This window comes from Vicugna pacos, chromosome 10, assembly GCF_048564905.1.
Source record: "Vicugna pacos chromosome 10, VicPac4, whole genome shotgun sequence".
In the NCBI taxonomy this organism is placed as follows: domain Eukaryota; kingdom Metazoa; phylum Chordata; class Mammalia; order Artiodactyla; family Camelidae; genus Vicugna; species Vicugna pacos.
In genome coordinates this window covers 7001227-7019358 of record NC_132996.1, presented here as the reverse complement: position 1 = coordinate 7019358, position 18132 = coordinate 7001227, and the positions used below count along the sequence as shown (strand labels likewise).

Sequence of the window (18132 nt, the reverse complement as noted above, 5' to 3'; positions counted from 1 at the left end):
GCTGGCCATTTTGGTCCCCAGGCAGCAATGCCAGTGACAGTAACAACGCCGGCAGAGTAGAAGGCACCAGTGACCCTGGAGGCACAGGTGACACCTCTAGCAGAGGCAGTGGAGGATGGAAAGTACTGATTATCAAATATTGCCAGAGGCAGTCACATAAGAGAAACCAAACCGTATGCTGTAGCGCCACCTACTGAAGAAAGAAGACAGGCTTCTAATTACCAACCTGTTGGGTTGTTAGAATCAAGTGAAAAAGAACTGTACCTAAAGAAGAAGGGTGTTTCTACTTCAAGCCAGAGGAGCAGCTCATCAAGCACCAAGCACAGTACTGTGGTGTCACAGAAAAGAAAATGATGATTTCCCAGAAACCATACTTAAAGTCAGGCTATTGTGATCTGACTTACAGAGAACTCAAAATAGCTGTCATGAAGGAACTCAACGAGCTACAGAGAAAACTCAGAAAGGTAATTCAGTGACTTCAGAAATCAAATTATCGACCAGAAATCATACTTTACTAAAGAGATGAAAACTTTAAAAAAGAGTCAAAGAGAAATTCTGGAGCTGAAGAACTCAATCAATGAGATGAAGGATGCATTTACACAGCACTGGAAACAGAGCAGACCATATGGAAGAGAGAATTAGTGAGCTTGAAGATGGAAATCTAGAAATGTTACATGTAGAAGAGGAGAGAGGACTAAGATCTAAAAAGAAAAAAAATGGACAAATTCTGTGAGACCTATTTAGCTTCATTAGGAAGGGCATCATAAGAGTAGTGGGTATCCCAGAAGGAGAAGAGAAGGAGCAGGGAACAGAGAGTTTATTGAATAGCTGGGAACTTCCTAAGCCTGGGGAAGGAACTGGATATACAAGTCTGTGATGCTGAGAGAACACCTAATTACCTCAATGCAAAAAGACCTTCTCCAAGACACAATGTATTAAAACTTTCAAAAGTCAATTGCAGAGAAAAAAATTTCAAGGCAGCTAGTGAAAAACTGTAACCTCCAAAGAAATCCCCATTAGGATGTCAACAGATTTCTCAGCAGACATTCTACAGCCAGGAAAGGGTAGGATCACATAGTCAACATGCTGAAAGATAAAAATTGTCAGCTAAGAATATTCCGTCCAGCAAAGTTATCATTCAGATATGAAGGAAAAAATAAAGGCTTTCCTAGGTAAACAAAATCTGAGGGAGTTCATGGCCACTAGGCCTGCCTTGCAAGAAACGTTGAAAGGAGCTTTTCTACCTGAAATGAAAAGGTGAAAGTTCGTAAAACTCTGAATAAGGTAGTAAGTACACAAAATTGGAAAATTGCAGCTGTGTTGGACTAGGTTGTTAAACACTTAATTATAACATAAAGGTTAAAGGTAAAACAGTAAAAGTAACCATAGCTACTTCAATTTGGTAATGAACCCACAACATAAAAGGGGAAGAGGAAAGGGATGGAACCCATATAGGCAAGTGAAGATCAGATGCTATGAGCAGAAAAAGGACCACATCTGTGACACATTTTACACAAATCTCATGGTAACCACAAAACATAAATCTAGAGCAGAGACATGAAACATTAAAAAAACAGAGGAAACCAAGAAAAATATAATAGAAAACCATCCAACTAAAATGGCAGACAGAAACACAAAGGAAAGCAAGGGGGATGGAGAACAACTGGAAAGCAAGAAAAGATAAAATGGCAGTGCTAAGTCTTCATCTGTCATTGATCACCCTGAATGGAAATGGATTGAATTCACCAGTCAAAAGACACAGAGTGGCTAGATGGATTAAAAAACAAGACTCAACTATATACTGCACCCAGGAGTACTCCATGCAAGTGGCAGCTGAAGGAAAGCAGGTATAGCCATGCTCGTATCAGACAAAGTAGACTTCAAGCCAATAAAGGTAACAGGAGACTAACACGCTTCCAAAAAGTCAAAGAAGAGAGACATTTCCAAACTCGTTTAACGAGGACAACATTACCATGATACCAAAACCAGACAAGAATAACACAAAAAAGAGAATTTCAGGCCAAAATCTCTGAAGAAGAAATGAAGAAATCCTCAACAAAATATAAGCAAGCCAGATGTTTGGCAAGATTCAACACCTGTATATAACTCAGTGAGATGGGTGTGGAATGAATGTGCTTCAACATAAGGGCCATATATGACGCACCCACAGGTAATATCATACTCAGTAGTGAAAAGTTGAAAGCCACTCCTCTGATACTAGGAACAGTTCAAGGAACTCTGCCACTCTGGTTCAACGTAGTATTAGAAGTCCTAGCCAGAGCAATTAGGCAAGAAAAAGAAATAAAAGGCATCTAAATTGGAAAGGAGATAAAACCGTCACTATTTGCAGATGATATTGTCTTATGTACAGAAAAATCTTAAAGACTCCACCAAAAAGTTATTAGACATAATAAATGAATAAAGTTGCAGGGTACAAAATCAACATACAAAAATCTGTTGTGTTTCTATACATTAACAATGAACTATCAGAAAGAGGAACTAAGACTATAATACTGTTTATAGTTGCACAGAAAGAATAAAATACCAAAGGAATAAATTTAACCAAGGAAGTGAATACCATGCACACTGAAATCTGTAAGACATTATTGAACAAAATTGAAGACACAATGAAATGGGAAGGTATACTGTGCTCATGGGTTGGAAGAATTAACATTGTTAAAATGTCCACAGTACTCAAAGCAACCTAGAGAGTCAGTGCAATCTTTATCAAAACCCCAATGTTGTTTTTCACAGAATTAGAATAAAAAATCCTAAAAATTTATATAGAAATGTTAAAGATCGTGAATAGCCGAAGCAAACCTGAGAAAAAAAGATAAAAAATGGAGGTACCATACTCACTGATTTCAAATTATATTGGAAAGCTATAGTAATCAAAACAGCATGGTGTTGCCATAAATGCAAACACACAGATCGATTCAACAGAATCAAGAGCCCAGAAATGGAGCCACACGTATACGGACAATTGATTTATGACAAAGGAGCAAAGAATAAACAATGGCGAAAGGGCAGTCTCTTCAATAAACAGTATATATTTATGGTATTTATGTATAACTGGACAGCTTTGACATTGGTATAGGCAGTGCCTTGTTTTTAGATATGTCTCCTTAGGCAAGGAAACAAAAGCAACCTTAAATGAGACAACATCAAAGTAAAAAGCTCCTGCCCAGCAAAGGAAATCGACAGTAAAACAGACAACCTCCTGAATGGGAGAAGATATTTGCAACTTGTGTATCCAGTAAGGGGTTACTATCCAAGGAACTCAGACAACTCAAGAACAAAATCCAAACAACCTGATTTAAAAATGAGCAGAGGATCTGAAGAGGCATTTTTCTAAAGAAGACGTAAAGGAAGTGATAAGATGCTCAACGTGACAAATTATTAGGAAAATGCAGATCAAAACCACCATGAGATGTCACCTCATGCTCATTACAATGGCTGTTATCAAAAAGGCAAGAATTAACAGGTGTTGGGGAGGATGTGGAAAAAAGGGAACCGTCATACACTGTTGGTGCAAATATAATTCGAAAAATTACAAAGAATAGAACTACCATATAATCTAGCTACTCCACTTCTAGATATTTACCGGAAGAATACAAAAACACTAATTTGAAAAGATACGTACACCCCAGTATTCATCACAGCATTAATTACAGTTGGTTAGACATGGAAATAACCCAAGTGCCCATTGACGGATTAATGAATACAGAAAATGTGGTGTGTGTATATATATAATTCATATATATACATATATGAATTCTACTCAGCCATTAAAAACAAGATGAAATCTTGCCAATTTATAGCAACATGGATACACCTTGAGGGTATTAAGCCAAGTGAAAAAAGAGAGACAAATTCTGTATGAGTTCACTCATATGTGGAATATATACATATATATAATAAATAAATGAACAAACAAAACAAAAGCAAACACGTAGATACAGAGACTGAAGTGTCATTACCAGAAGGGATGGGAGGCTAGGGGAAGGGGAAGTCGATAGTAGGGGTCAGTTGTATGGTGACGAATGGAAATTAAACTTTCGGTGGTGAGCACACTGCAGTGTATAAAAAAGTCAAAATATAAAGTATATGTGAAACCAGTGTTAAAACCAATGTTACCTCAAAAAAAAAATACAAATCCAAAGAAATTTGTCATAGGTTAGATGGTGAAGATGCTACTGAGCAAGATAAATTGGGGAAAGTGATTATTAAATGTGAGTGTGTGTGCTTGGGGTCGTGTTCTGTAGGGGCAGATATAGGTCTGATTAGTTGCAGGACCTTGCTGAGAAGTTGACATTTAAAGACCCAAAGGGAGTGAGGGAGTGAGGCTGCGTTTAGATAACCCAAGTACCAGTTTCTTCTTAACTTGAGGGAAAAGATCTAAATAAATTCTCACTTACTTGAGTGATTTTTAGCTAGCTGGTATACTGTCAGCAGTCACCTTGCACTGCCTCTAAGATCCAGAGGTGGTTCTCCATGAAGTGGTTAGACAAGTTGACAGACTCCTCACACCTACTTGAGTGGGGCCAGAGAAAGTAGCTCCTTCAGTGTCTTTAATTCTGCAGAATTTGTTCTCCACCGTTCTGTAGGAGTCAAGGAGCAGTCTGACATTCCAGATCACTCCAGTTCTTATTTAACCAAAGTGTCTGGGTGACAGGAAGTGGGGTCTCTGTAGGCCCAGCGATGTAGGAGTTTCACGGATAAGGAAGTAATACACACCGTTTGATTGACTAAATGAGCCCCTGTGGGAACGCTTTGATAAAATGAACCACTTTATTTTTTTCATCTATTGCTTCATAATATTTTCAATAGGAAACTCAATTTATACTTAACTGTTTTAGGACTTAGTGCAGTTGCAACTGATGTGGGGTTAAAATTTGCACTTGCTTAATAAGCAGACAGTTTCTCCATGGTGCAGGTTCATCGCACAAAGATTTGTTTCCAGGATAACCGTCGAGGTATTTAGGAAGAAAATCTCTCAAGCCCTTTATAAACTGCCGTTCACGTGTATGTGATACGCTGATTATATATCAGGTTTACAATTCATTAGAGTTGAAACCCCAAGGACTTCTACTTGGTCAGTACTTAACTTTATTCTGTTGGTTCCGAGAGGTTGTGATTGAAGAAATACACTGTTTCATTTCATTGAAATGATCTAATAAGGTAGATGCTATGTTAGTCTGGTGTTCTGTGTGACTTTTTGTAACGTTGCTGCAGTGGCGGGTGTTAGTCATGAGTTCATAGGCATGATTTCTAGGGGTTCTCAGAGAGAAGTCTAGGCTGTACCTGTCACTATTCTGATGTGACAAGTTACTAAATTAATCAGCCAAAGACGGTACTTACCTGTGTCCCAGCCTTGTGTTAACCAGTGCACAAAGTGTAGTTCATTTACCATGAACGTCGCTGACCTTGACGCACAGTGGGCTGGCTCTTTGAACTGCACTGCATTGGAACCGAATGTGAGTCTTAAATTATAGAGAATTTTTTTTTTTATACTTAAAAAGTTCAGATCAGGGAGCATGTGGATCAGATAAACAGAATACACAATTTCACTTCTCAGTTTCTCTCTCTTCTCAGGACTTTTCTTCCTGAAAATACAGAGAGAGATTACAGTGCCCGCCTTATTCACTGTCCGGAGAGCCCTTGTTAAAATGTTGCCTGCACTCCCACGGTTCTAGCATTTCTGGTGGTCTCAGGTGGCTTTCGTGAGCGAGCACACAGCAGCTGGAAGCCCCCTGCAGCTCTTGTCTTAGGCCTGGAGCCCAGAAACAGGCCCAAGGGACTGGGTAGCCTGAAGGTTCCAGGCCCATTCTGTGCCTAAGGAATGAAAAGCTAAGCTGGAAAAAGCTGATTTCTTATTTCCCCCTCTCATAATGGCGAGGGACAACAGAGATCAAATGCTTCTGGAACAGGCTTTTCCTGGTGTTGAGTTTTAGTGGCATTCAAAGGTAGGAGGAAAAGGTGATCGAGGCAGTGTGCTGTGTGCCGTTTGTTTTGTTAGGTTGCTAGTTCCTTTTTTAATGTAATTAATTTTTTTTAATTGAAGTATAGTCAGAATGTGTCAAAGTTTATTAGCTCCTTGAGGTTAGGGACCGTGCTTTGCTTTACTTGACAATGCCCGATGCTGTGACAGATGCTGTTGTCCAGTACGACTGAGTGAAATAAAATATAAAGATACCCTGGGACTCACGGAGCCAAAGTTGTGCTGTTTTTATATTAATACTGCTAAAATTGGGCTGGGGGCTTACAGTTTAGCATCTTAGAATGTGTAAACCCTGGTAAGTAAAAGTTACAGCACCTTAAAATGTTAGTAGCTGAGGAACTAATGTGAGTAAGTTAATAAGCTGAGTGACTAAAATTAATAAGTTTTGACGTAAATAAAAAGTACCAGGTAAGAAGAGTTGAAAGGCACATATGTAATAAGTTTTGAATTGAATAGTGGCTTCATCGTGGGCTGACTGCGTGCTGTCTAATAATAGCCTACCCTAAATCATGTGTATCATTTGTATGAAAAGTCCCTTTATTTGCAGCAATAAAATAATTAGAGACAGCATGTCTTCCAGAGTGTGGGAAGCTCTCAAGCCAGACATAGTTGCACAAGTTGCCACAGTTGGAATTCCTCAGCTCTGATTGCTAAATAAAAGTCTCAGCTATTCGGATGAACAGCGGGCGGCTGCTGACTGGACGGATCGTGGCGATGCGTGTCGGCAACTCGAACAGCATGGTGTTTATGTGAATGAGTTTTAGTTTTGGGGGTAAAAGGTTGAGATGAATCTTTGTGTTTTTTGATGAGTAATTAATTATTCCTGAATAAAAATAATGTGCCTTGTGTGTTTAAAGCCACTCGCTTAACTGCATTTTTATAATGACCATTCCGTGTAAGTATATGATACACCAGCAGTGACACTAGTTACCTAATGGAGATACAGGAAGCTCCAGAGAACTGAAAAAATGTCAAGAAAGGGGAAACTGTAAATGATCTGGTAAAAAATTTTAAAAATGTTTACTCCTGGTCTAAGCCCAGTATGGTAGAATTGCAGGTGTACGAGGATTGTTTATTCAGGATGGTTTGGAAAGAGGAGGGTTGACCTGGACGTGGCGATTAAGGTTCCAGCTCTGATTCTGTTGCTTTGAAAAGTCATTTAACCTCGGGCCTTGGTTTTCTCATCTCTAAAATGTAGGTAATTATCTACTCGTCTGTTTGCCCAGCAGGGTTCCAGTGACATAAGGGATAAAAATATGATTTGAAAAATCTCACCATGTGTATTTAAGATGGTGAGATGACTGTAGTTAGGTCAGTTTATTGAAAGCAGAACACTTGGAATTTACAGTATTTCATTACTTTTTTGTTCTAAATTATCCCACCAAAATTGCCTGGATTGTGATACCTTAAAGATGGGATGGGGTGTTGGTTCTAAAGGTGCAGAATGGAAACTACAGTGTTAAAGTGCAAGTTTTCTGAAACAGTCTGAAACACTGCTTTAATGTTTCAAAATGAGGTAGGAGAGCAGAAAAATGAAGTCTGTAAACATGTGGGATAGCAAGTTTATTGAAAACAACTTGCAAGACAACATTGTATAAATGGAGAATAATCATCTTTGTGCCCTTACTTCTCTGGCAGCCCAGGCTCAACCTTGTTTTGCAGTGTTGTTCTTTTGTGTCCGTTTTGGAAGAACAAGGCACGATGCCAGCATCCTTCCCCATCTTGTCCAAGACAGAGGCTTATGTATTCGGCTTTCAATTACAGTTCATTCTAAAGTATTTCCGATCTTTAAGGGGATGTTAGACGTGTTGTTATGTGAGAAAGTTATTTTGCCATAACCATGCTGTTTGTGTATAGCCATATTATACACTTTTGTTTGGCCAAAGAAAACAAATAAAAATACAAGAGTGAAAACCCAAATATGCAGCCACAATAAACATAGCCAGCCACTTAATGCTATACCCACATTCTAAGCTCATCACTCCATTTAAATTGAGCTGAGAATATTTTTGGAGGTTCACATATGTTAGATTGTTTCTTTGCTTGTTTAAGCGGATTTCATTCTTGGGTCTAGCTGTGTTTTCTTAAGGAATACTGGAGTGCAGATAGCCATGAATCACTGCGATGATACTTTGAAGTTTTGTCAGAGGCAATGAGCGTTGTATGACTTTTCCTAATGGTGCATGATGCTGAAGTGCCGATGGGAAAATGTACTTATGTAAATGGCAAACTTACCTTTTGGAATAGAGACAACTGACTGTAATGCTGTTTGGTGTCACTTTAGTGTTTCCTTGGTTGGCAGGCACTTTGGCTGCATGGAATTTGCTATCATCATGTAATGGAGAATTATCTCTTAGGTCCTGAGAGGCAAGCTTAACGCATGTCTAGTAACCAGGAGCCAAGGATAACATGTCTTTTTAGTCAAGGATTTCTGATACCAGTAAAGTGGGGTGTGAGAGGATGTTCATGTCCCAGGTCCCAGGCAAGTCCCTGGGATGGAGCCCATCAAGTGAGGATCCTTGGCTTCGTGCAGGAAAGAATTCAAGAGCAAGCCATAGTAGAGGGAAGGCAGATTTATTCAGAGAGATACACGCTCCATAGACAGCACGCGAGCCTCCTCAAAAGGCAAGAGAAAGGCCGCGAGATGCGGGGTCCCTACTTTTTATGGGCTCAGTAACTTCCTATGCTGACAAGTGGGAGGATTATTCCAATGACTTTAGGGAAGGGGCTGGGGTTCCCGGGAACTGGGCCATCACCCACTTTTTGACCTTTTACAGGCAGCCTTGAACCTGTCCTGGCACCTGTGGGAGGGCTGTTTAGCAGCTGTTGTGTTACAGGGAGTGTATAATGAAGCTCAAGGTCTCCTGGGAGTCGAATCTTCCACCATCTGGGGTCTGACTTCTGGGTCATTCTTTAAATGGTCGTGCCCTGTCCCCTTCTCTCCTCTCCTGCCTCATTGCCTCCTTAGAAACAACAGTAGTTATACTTAGGATGGTTTGAAAGCTCTCACTGTGGGCTGTGCGGAGCCCTTTCCATGCGTGATTTCATTTGGTCGTCGCAGCAGTCTTACAAAGTAGGTATATTAATATTATCCTCATTTTCCACATAAGTAAATTGAAACTTGAAGAGCTTAAATAACTTGCCCATGTGGCAGTACCAGTCATCTGTCTGACACCAGAATCCTTGCCCGTGCTCTTTTTAATGGAAATTCTTAGTATTAGAAGATGAGGCAAGGACATAAAATCCCGCACGAGCTCTCTCTCTAGTGATGTAAGTTCGTGGGACTTTCAGGTTTTTGTTTTTTTGTTTTTAACCTGAACGCTCTCCCCATCAGGCTTGATGAGTTCACCAGAATTCTTTTTAGAAGTGGAATTCTTCTATAGCAAAGCTGAGTTTTAGGTTTGCACCTAAAACATCTGGGCTGCTTTTGTCAGCTTGCCAACAGATCCTAAACAAAAGAACCTTCCAGCCATTCTCTCTGACCCACTGATCTCACCTACTTGACTTGACGTCCGGATCGTTAGGTATGGGGCTGGGGATGACTGTTCCCATAGCATCTTTTATAGCTAGAGGCAGGTGTGAGTCCAACCACCTGGCTTCTTATTTCTAATTGCTCTTTGCCAGTTCCTGAAAGGCCTTACTGTACCTTTCCTAAATACTCTGAATTCTTGCATTCTATTCTGTTTAACAGCCTCCTGTTTTCAAGGCCCTATGCCAGAGGCAGTAAAGACTGGAGAGGTTCTCTGCCCTCCAGGGGCCTACTGTTTGGTGAGGGTTGTGGGACTTAGACACAGATTTGTATAGTAGTATAATATAATTATAATGTGAGGTATGTTAGCAGACATTCAAGAAGGAGCTAGATTACAGTAGCGTAGTACGCCTCAAAATTTTCTGTCAGAGGTGGGGAGAATTGTACCCTCAGTGGTCTGGAAATGTGGCTCAGACTAGCTGCCTTAATGGAAACGAGATACAAGTTAATTCATATAAATTCTGCTGTACCCACAATATGTGCGTTTTAAAAAATGTCGAATAGAATAAAACGACTTAGCTAGCTAGTGTCTCTCCAGTTTTCTCATTTAAGTTGTAGCACCAGGAAGATACACTGAAAGTATCCGTGGCTTCCTGAACTCCTGGCCCACTGCTGTGCACAATAAGCCATGTCAGTATTTGGTATCTGTAAACCAGCAGATGTGTTGCCCTGGTGGATTATTTAGAGTAGCTTTTGGATTAATCTAGAAAGAGGGAGGTCTGAAAGGTGCTTTGAAAGGACTCAAGGAAGCTGCTACATGTCCCATCCTCAGGTCCAGCCAGATGCTGCTGTAAGGTATAATCCAGCCTCGCAGTGGAACCACGAGTACCAATTTATCTGAAGGCATTTGAAGGTCATGGCAGAGACAGAGGGCTGTGTCCAAACATGTAGAATGACTTTGTGTATGTAGAGGGAGTTGAAATTTAGATTAGTCTGTTTGAAATATAGATTGAAATTTAGACCGACTGTTTAGATTGAAGGTGCAAAGAAAAAAGATGGCCTGAAAGACACAGAGGAAAGATGCTATGCTGGAATTGCCTAGGAGGTAACAATTTAGTGTGATGCTTTTAAAAGGAAATTAAACGAGCCAAATCTTGATTTTATTTTGGCATGTGATGCCACGAAGGAGCTGATGGAAAAAGGAAGTAAGTTTTAAGAGTTGGAAGTAGGCTGATATGTGACATGAAGGATAAGGAAACACCCAGTGCTCTTCCAGAGTCATTTTCCTGAGTAGATAGATGCTTCAGGTGACCCGGAGAAAAGAGGGAGGGCTGGGAGTGAAGCTAGAACACTGAACACTTTGCATTATCAGAGCTGTTGATAAGAGTGTTAAGTTGTAGATGCCCAGCAAACAATGATTGGACCAAGGAAGAGGTGATGAGTGGGAAGGTCGACCAGCAAGTCCCAGGACAACGTGCCAGGCCATGCCTGTGTGGCTGGGAAGATGAGGAAAACTCCAGGGTTCTCCATGTTGGATAACTCACTGTTGTTTAGTTAAATCAAGCAAAGGCAAGGGAGATACTTCATAATATTTTACTTGGAATTCCAGCATCCAGACCTAAATTACCACTTTCGAGTTGCCTGCATACCGATAGATAGATAGGACTTTTTATGAGAAAACATGTATTGAGATAAAACAAGGTGGCTAAAGATAAACCCTGGAAGGAAAGAGTGTGAGGAAGGGAAATCTCAAAGGAGGTGGCGAAGGAATGCTGATTGCGGCGGGAAGGAACTTTGGAGAAACTGCATGTGCCGTTATTATTTCCTTAGCCCCCCACCCCCCAAGTGTTTCCCCCCCGGAGTGGGAAGATGGCTGGTTTACTTCATCCTTTGAGCTTTCTATTTTTAAAGTTGGGTTGTAGCAACAGTGACGTCTTTGTGGTTTTTCGTTTTTAATTTTTATGGAATTTGTAGCTTTACAGAAACTGTGGATAAAATCTGGCCAAGTGTTAGTTCCTGTTTGTTGTTTTTAGGCTGGAATCTTCTGGAACTGCTTGCCAGACGCATATCATTTATGGGATTACAAACTGTTTGGTCTTCATTAGAGGCCAGCACCGCTGTTTATTTTCACTGAAGCTCTCCTGAAGATAGTAATTTAATACACAGATTAAATATGTTATGCTTACAGTGAAAACATTTCATTTTCTGCACTTTCCATCATGATAAATAGTGGTTTAATAGTTGACATTTGTGGAGGACCAGAATTTGAAGTTTCTGTTCTATACCTGACACTGTGCTAAGTCCATTTCATGTAACATGCATGATGGTCTTATAAGAGATTAGTATCTTCCTTTTGTGCATGATGGGCCTGAGATTCAGAGAGGCTAAGTGCTTGCTGAGACATGTTGCGGGAAGTGATGGCCCCTGGATTGGCGTCCGTGTCTGTCCGAGTCTTGTGCATGCTTGGTCCATGACATCAAAGAATGATTGATTCTAAGGAAGGATTTCTTCTCGTATCTGAGCACGTTCCTCGCATAAGACGATAGTTCATCACCGAAAACAGATGCTCTGACTTATATTGCCTGCCAGAAGGGTGGACGGATCCACTGCAAAACAGGATGCAGGAATGAGACCCCGAGTACACAGCTGAGGTCGAAATGATTGAGGCCAGCTGAAGCCGGGGAGCCACATTGTTCCGTCCTAGACTACAGCAGGGTAGTTCAGCGGCCTGGAGAAGTCTGAATTTTTGCATTTCCAGGGGGATGAAGAATGGTGTCAGTGCCCCATTGTCCTCTGGTGATTGTCTCCAGTCACCTCCCGGGGACGTGGCAGTGTTTCTCTAGGCCTTCAGGGAAGGAGGATTCCTTGATCCCATTATTGTTAAGTCACTCAGTTCACTTCACTTCAGCTCACTGTCTATTTATTGAGTGATTACTGTACCATGCTTCATCCTGAGCCTTCTTTGTTTGGGAAGACTTGTCTTTCACTGATAATATCGGATAACATGATTTTCTAGCCATTTATGTAAACTAGAAAAGAGCAAAGTGGGCATTTTCAAATTTTGTTCAAATAAGAGCCATAGGGATGATTTTTATTGGCAAGAAGTTCTCATCGTTCGTGTGTATTTTTTTTTCCCCAAAACTTTGCCACTTGCCCAGTGTCCTTTACCGCTGACTTTTCTCCGTCTAACAACCTGACACTTGCAGTTCTCTGACAGAACATTCACAACATAGCTGCAGGTATTAAAAACCAAGGCTTACTTGGTAATTCCTTGACATATTCTCCTGTGTAATGTGTGGCATGTTTTTTATTACGTGAAGGCTTGCAGTTAACCCAGGCATGTTCCCAGGACCGTAAGCTTTTCAGTAATTTATCTCCAGTGGGTTCTTGCAGCATGACTGTGTCAGTAGTTGGCATACACTCTTCTCTTCCTGGTCCCTCTGGTCTCCTTGGTGTCTGTTTTCTTTTGGGCACTAAGGGCAAAGAGAGGTGAAGAGTGCATATACCCACCTTTAAGGAGCTTAATACCTAGAACCTCATTCAGTTACCGTGTGGCATCAGAAAGGGCAAGAATGAATGTGCATTTCCTTTGACTTTGAGACCATCTAATGTGTGTTTGTTGCAAGCTTATTCCATGCTAATAAACACCCCTCGGTCACTGTCACGTGGTCCAATGCAGTGAGTCTTACTATCTTAGAACATTAACAGCAGATAAGTCGATGCCTAAAAGCCACACCTCCTCTGGTTTTTAATGCTTGTTACTTTTTGGGAATTGGCTATGGTATGTAGTGGGAAGAGCATCCAGTTTGGGAAGCAGAGGACCTGAACAGGTTGGTTCTGAGACTCTGGGCAAATTAAGTTATTCCTTAACTTTTCAGAGCTTCAGCCCTCATCGCTGTGTGAGAATTAAGAATAATGTAGGAACTTTGAAAGGGTGAGAACATCTTAACCAACATTATTGCTGTCATTATTGTAAATGTATATGAGAGCCTCTCGTAAATGGTAAAACATCTTATTATTTTGGGAAGTGGATAACTCGTGTTTTACAAGTGGATGAAAAAGCCATATTAGGGGCTTATAAGAGCGTGAGCAGGAAGAAGGGGGGGGAGAAAGGCATCCGGAAGTTCGGAGGATTTACCCACCTCGCAGAAATTACTGGTCTCAACAGTTGAGCTCCTGTTGTATACAAGATGTGGCGGTGGATACTTGAGTCGTGTTCATAGGTGGTAAAGTTTTCTACCTTTAAAATGCTATTTAAAATAAGACGGATAACCTAGGTTTATGGATAACTGGATAGAAGGTAAAATAGAGAAAGCACAGCAGGAAAGTCACAACATGTAGTGGGAGCTGCGAAGGAGAGGACAATGCCAAGTTGGAAAGGGTCAGGAAGAGCTTTTTGGAGGAAATGGGGACTTGGAAGAGAGATCCTGAAAGAGAACTTGGGAGAAGTGTATATCCCAAGAAGGTGGAGTCACGATATAAAAATAGGTACAAGGGACTGGCGGTTTGTTCCTGGTGGTAACCAGTGCCTCAGCTTGCTGAGGTGGTTGGATATGTAGGTAGAAGCTGCCTGTTGAAAGGCTCTAAGCATCTCGTTAAGTTGGCCTTGCCCTGTGTATCGTCATGTCTTTCAAGTCCCTGTTTCATTGATTCCTCTGAGAAGCCTTCCCCCATGCGCTCCAGCCGAACTGATAGTGCCTTCTTACCTGCTGCCCCTGTATGCGGAGCAGCAGTGTGGGGCTGTGGATGAGTGGGGACTCTGGGACCAGGCTCCCTGCGTTGAAATTCTTGCTCAGTTATTTACTAGCTTGAACGACCGCAGGGAAGTCACTTAACCTCTCTGTGCCTCAGTTTCTTCATCTGTAAAATGGGAGTGATGATACCTACTTTCCGTGGTTGCTGTGAGGATTGACGGTGTAATTGACATTAAGTCCTTGGAAAAGTATCACACACAGAGTGCTCTCCGTGGTGATGATGTAGTTACTGCCTCTGTCGGAGACTTTGTCCCTTGTCCTCTTGATATGACTCATTTATGACATTTACGTTGATATGATTTACGTTGATTGATATGACTCCCATTCCTACTGGACTGTGCCTTTTTGGATGGAAGGATGTATCCTTTTTTTACCTTTGTATTCCCATTGCTTCATACAGTCTGCCTTCTGCATGGTGGGGTGAAGACAAAATGTCTGGATATACTGCTCCTGTGAGACTTGCTTAAATCTAACCTCAGAGCGACTGGAGCTCACCAAGGACTGCCTTTTATCAGTGGACTGGCTGGCTGTACTCGTTCTGACATAAACACAGCTCACCTCCACAGCTGGCATTGGGAAAGTAATTCCACTGACACTTCTAAAGTGGCAGGGAACTCCAGCTCTTAGGTCTACGGGTAAGAAGAGCTGTGATTAAATATTTACTAAGTGTTTTGTATTTCTCTAATGAGCTTGAAATGTTTCTAATGAAATGAAGTTTTAGTGTTTCATTAGCATCATCTCATCATGGGGCCTACTACGGGTTAACTCTTTGAAATAAAAACATTGCTGACTAATGAAAGCCTACTGTAATTTCTTCCAAGTTATAATGTGAGTACAGGTGAAGACACCCTATGCTTAACTTCTTGCAGTAAATTCTTAGGTAAATAGGAAGGATGTGGTATGAGTGACACCTGTAGCATCTTTACTATGTACGACTTGACTCGCTAGTAAATGTTATGCGTCTATGCCTCACCTTAGAATGTAGCCAGGGTGGCTCCGACTGGGATCTTTATCTTACTTGTCTTCAAGTTATGATAGTTGGGTAGAAATACACAATTAGATGCTTTAAAATTCAATAATATAGTTTAAGAACTTAATTAGGTTTTAACTTCAGGGTCTGTATAATCTGATGTGAGTCAATTAAAAAGGGTTTAGAACGAGTATTTCTGTTTTTGCATCTGGCCATCGCTTAGAAACTTTAAGTGGTTCGGGAATCGTGCATTTCATGGAATTATAGGTCAGTGGAAGGTGCTGTACCTTCTCGATCAGAATTGCACTCAGTAGGAGATGGAGCCAAGATTAAAAGTGAGAGCTGGCTGCCTCATTTTTCAGGCTGAGCAGTGTTACTGCCAGAAAGTATCGGAAATTCTTTACGTTGGTAACGTTTCTGACCTTATCATTGCTTTGGTTTTTGGAAAATGAGAACAAATAGAAGGAATATCAGGAACCCGGACCCTCGAAAGTTGAAAATGCTTTTTGAACTTCCCCTCTGTTTTTGGAATTATCTGAACTAGTTGAGAACCGTATTTGCTCGGAGAGTCCTGTCTCATTTTGCTTAAAAAAAAATTATGAAGGAATCATTCACGCATTGTTGATTCCATCCAGCGTTGAAGTCGACACCCATCGCTTGCACGGAAGTGGTGAATAATCAGGTTGTCTGTGTCACGGCGTGATTGCAGCGCACCAAGAGAGAGTTTGAAACTGCAGTCGATAGCCTGTCTTATTGAGCGGCGTCCAGGGTTATCTAAGTTCTAACAGCTGCCACCTTCATTCCTGAAATTTTACCTTTTGCTTTCTTTTCTGAGATGTTCCACCTGAAGAGAGCCAACTCACTTGATGTGCTTAGCCGTGTGTCAGACGCTGTTCTGAGTGCTTCATCTGTGTTAATTCCTATATTTATTCCTCATAATAACCCTGAGGATGGGTTCTGTTCCACTTAACAGATGAGGTACAGAGAGGTTAGGAAAGCTGTGCCCAGTCGTGACACTGATATGTAGAAGCTGGAAGCTAAGATGTGCTCTCCCACGAGAGCCCCTGCTCTCAGTCACTTGGCTGTATTGACAGTTGGACTACTGTGTTTTTGTTTGGGGACAGGAATTTTTATTGAATTGTCACTGTGATCTCAGTGAAAGGACAAAGGGCTTACCTTTCTTGGTAGGGAGCAAGGCCTTGGGAAGCAAAGAATGGTCTAGAAGAAATGTGGGGCTTTGTGTCAGGAGTTCCCTAGGACGGAGCTTCCAGATGGCCCCCCGAGGCTGAGGGGAGACTCAGAGGGACTCGTGGTGATGAGGGAGAGAAGGAACAAGGTTCCTAAGCATCCTGACGCACCATATCACCTGCCACCCCAGCTCTGCTGTAGGAACTGACTTCAGATCCAGTGTAGCATGTGGCCTTTATAGTGTACATAGGAAAATAAAGGGACTTTAAATGGAATGCTTTCCCTGACTCTCAGGGAGAGTGCCCGCACACAGCTTGGCTTAAAATTACCCTAGGCGCCTGCTTTTTCTTTTTTGTCTTCTCATAACTCTGCTATGGCGTTACGGTTGCTTTCCCCTTAGCCAGAGCTCTGTGCTGTTGGATACGCGCCTGCTTTTGCATGCACGGGGCCCTTCTGCCTGGAAGGCCAGCCAGCTCCCCGCCTTTTGAGGTGGGCTTGAACAGTAATAACCGATGCCATGTCCTGAGCTGCCGAAGGTCCCAGGCGCAGCCCTCACTCAGTCTTTATAGCAACCCTGTGGGCTAAGGAGTCACTCTCTGGTGCGCAGGTAAGAAAAAGGAGTCTGGCGAAGGTGAGTGATTGTCCAGGGCCTCACAGCCAGCTGGTGGTGTCTGGTTCTGATGAAGACTTCGTTTCTCCACGTTGACGAATAATCCACTCAGGGACTCTTTTCAGCTTTCTTCCTGAGAACCCAAGCACCGCTATTCTTACTAATAAGCTCATAGACCTTTCCCCTCTTAAAGTGACAGTGCCTCTTAAGTAGCACGTGCAGCTGGCCCCAAGTTTTCACCCTCTTGTAGGAAGAGGTTAGTCTGTGAGTGCTAACTAACATCCTCTTTCTAGTGCGTGATTTAGTTTCTCAAACAATATTTTTAAAAAATCAGTTTCTCTGTTGTGTGTGTGTATGTGTGTGAGTTTTAAAAGTCTCTCTGAGGCCCGAGGCCTGTGGTCTTCAGAACTGCCATGGGTGAGTTCTTGGTTCCCAGTGGTGCCACGTGTTCGGAGGCCTGTTCACTCGTGGGTGCTTGCTGTGATTGGTACGTGGGCGTGGGGTGTCATGTGTGCTGGGTTACCACAGGAAGTCCTGGTGTCACGTCTAGGCATCGGGCCCCGTTTGTTCTCTCAAAGGAAAAAATGCTTCTGATGCTGGTTGAAATGTTAAGGAGGACTTTATTCAAGGCTGTTGCTGTAGATGTCAAGAGCCTCACAATAGGGGAGAGAGTCCAGACTCCACTCTGCAGCCAAGGAGAATGATGGGCGGTGGTGGGCTTGGGGGGAACTTGCCCTCAGTGGATGAAAAATTACTAAGAGGAGACCCCAAGGTAGGAGGAATCTTGGTGAAGGTAGGCCAAGGACTTAAGCATCAAAGGTGGAGGGTGAGGAATTCTATCAGATATTCAGGGTAGGGGATTCTCTGCAAGCTAACGTGGCAGAATTTTTGCTAACACTGAGCTCTGTAAGCCTACTGAGGGCAGGGGGTCACGGTAGAGGCCTAGTCAAGAAGAGGGCTCAGAGAACCTGACTAAGGATTGGTCCAGGAGAGTCCTTGTCAGATCTTATGGCCTGAATTAAATGTTAAGCATTCAACGACAGATGACTGGATAAAGAAGTTGTGGTATATTTATACAATGGAATTATTACTCAGCCATAAAATAGAATAAAATAATGCCATTTGCAGCAACATGGACGG

At 41.9% G+C, this 18132-nt stretch overlaps 1 protein-coding gene across 3 annotated transcripts in view; it reads left to right on the top strand.

Moving 5' to 3' along the window:
- Positions 1 to 18132, top strand: part of ARHGAP42 (Rho GTPase activating protein 42) — a 244582-nt gene that overhangs the window by 45761 nt on the left and 180689 nt on the right. The window contains exon 1 of one of the 3 annotated variants that reach the window (XM_072968924.1): positions 15751 to 15864. The exons of the other annotated variants lie outside the window; for them this stretch is intronic. The gene's annotated coding sequence lies outside the window, so the exon portion shown is untranslated. Of the gene's footprint in view, positions 1 to 15750; positions 15865 to 18132 lie in introns of those variants that run through there. 3 annotated transcript variants of the gene reach the window in all.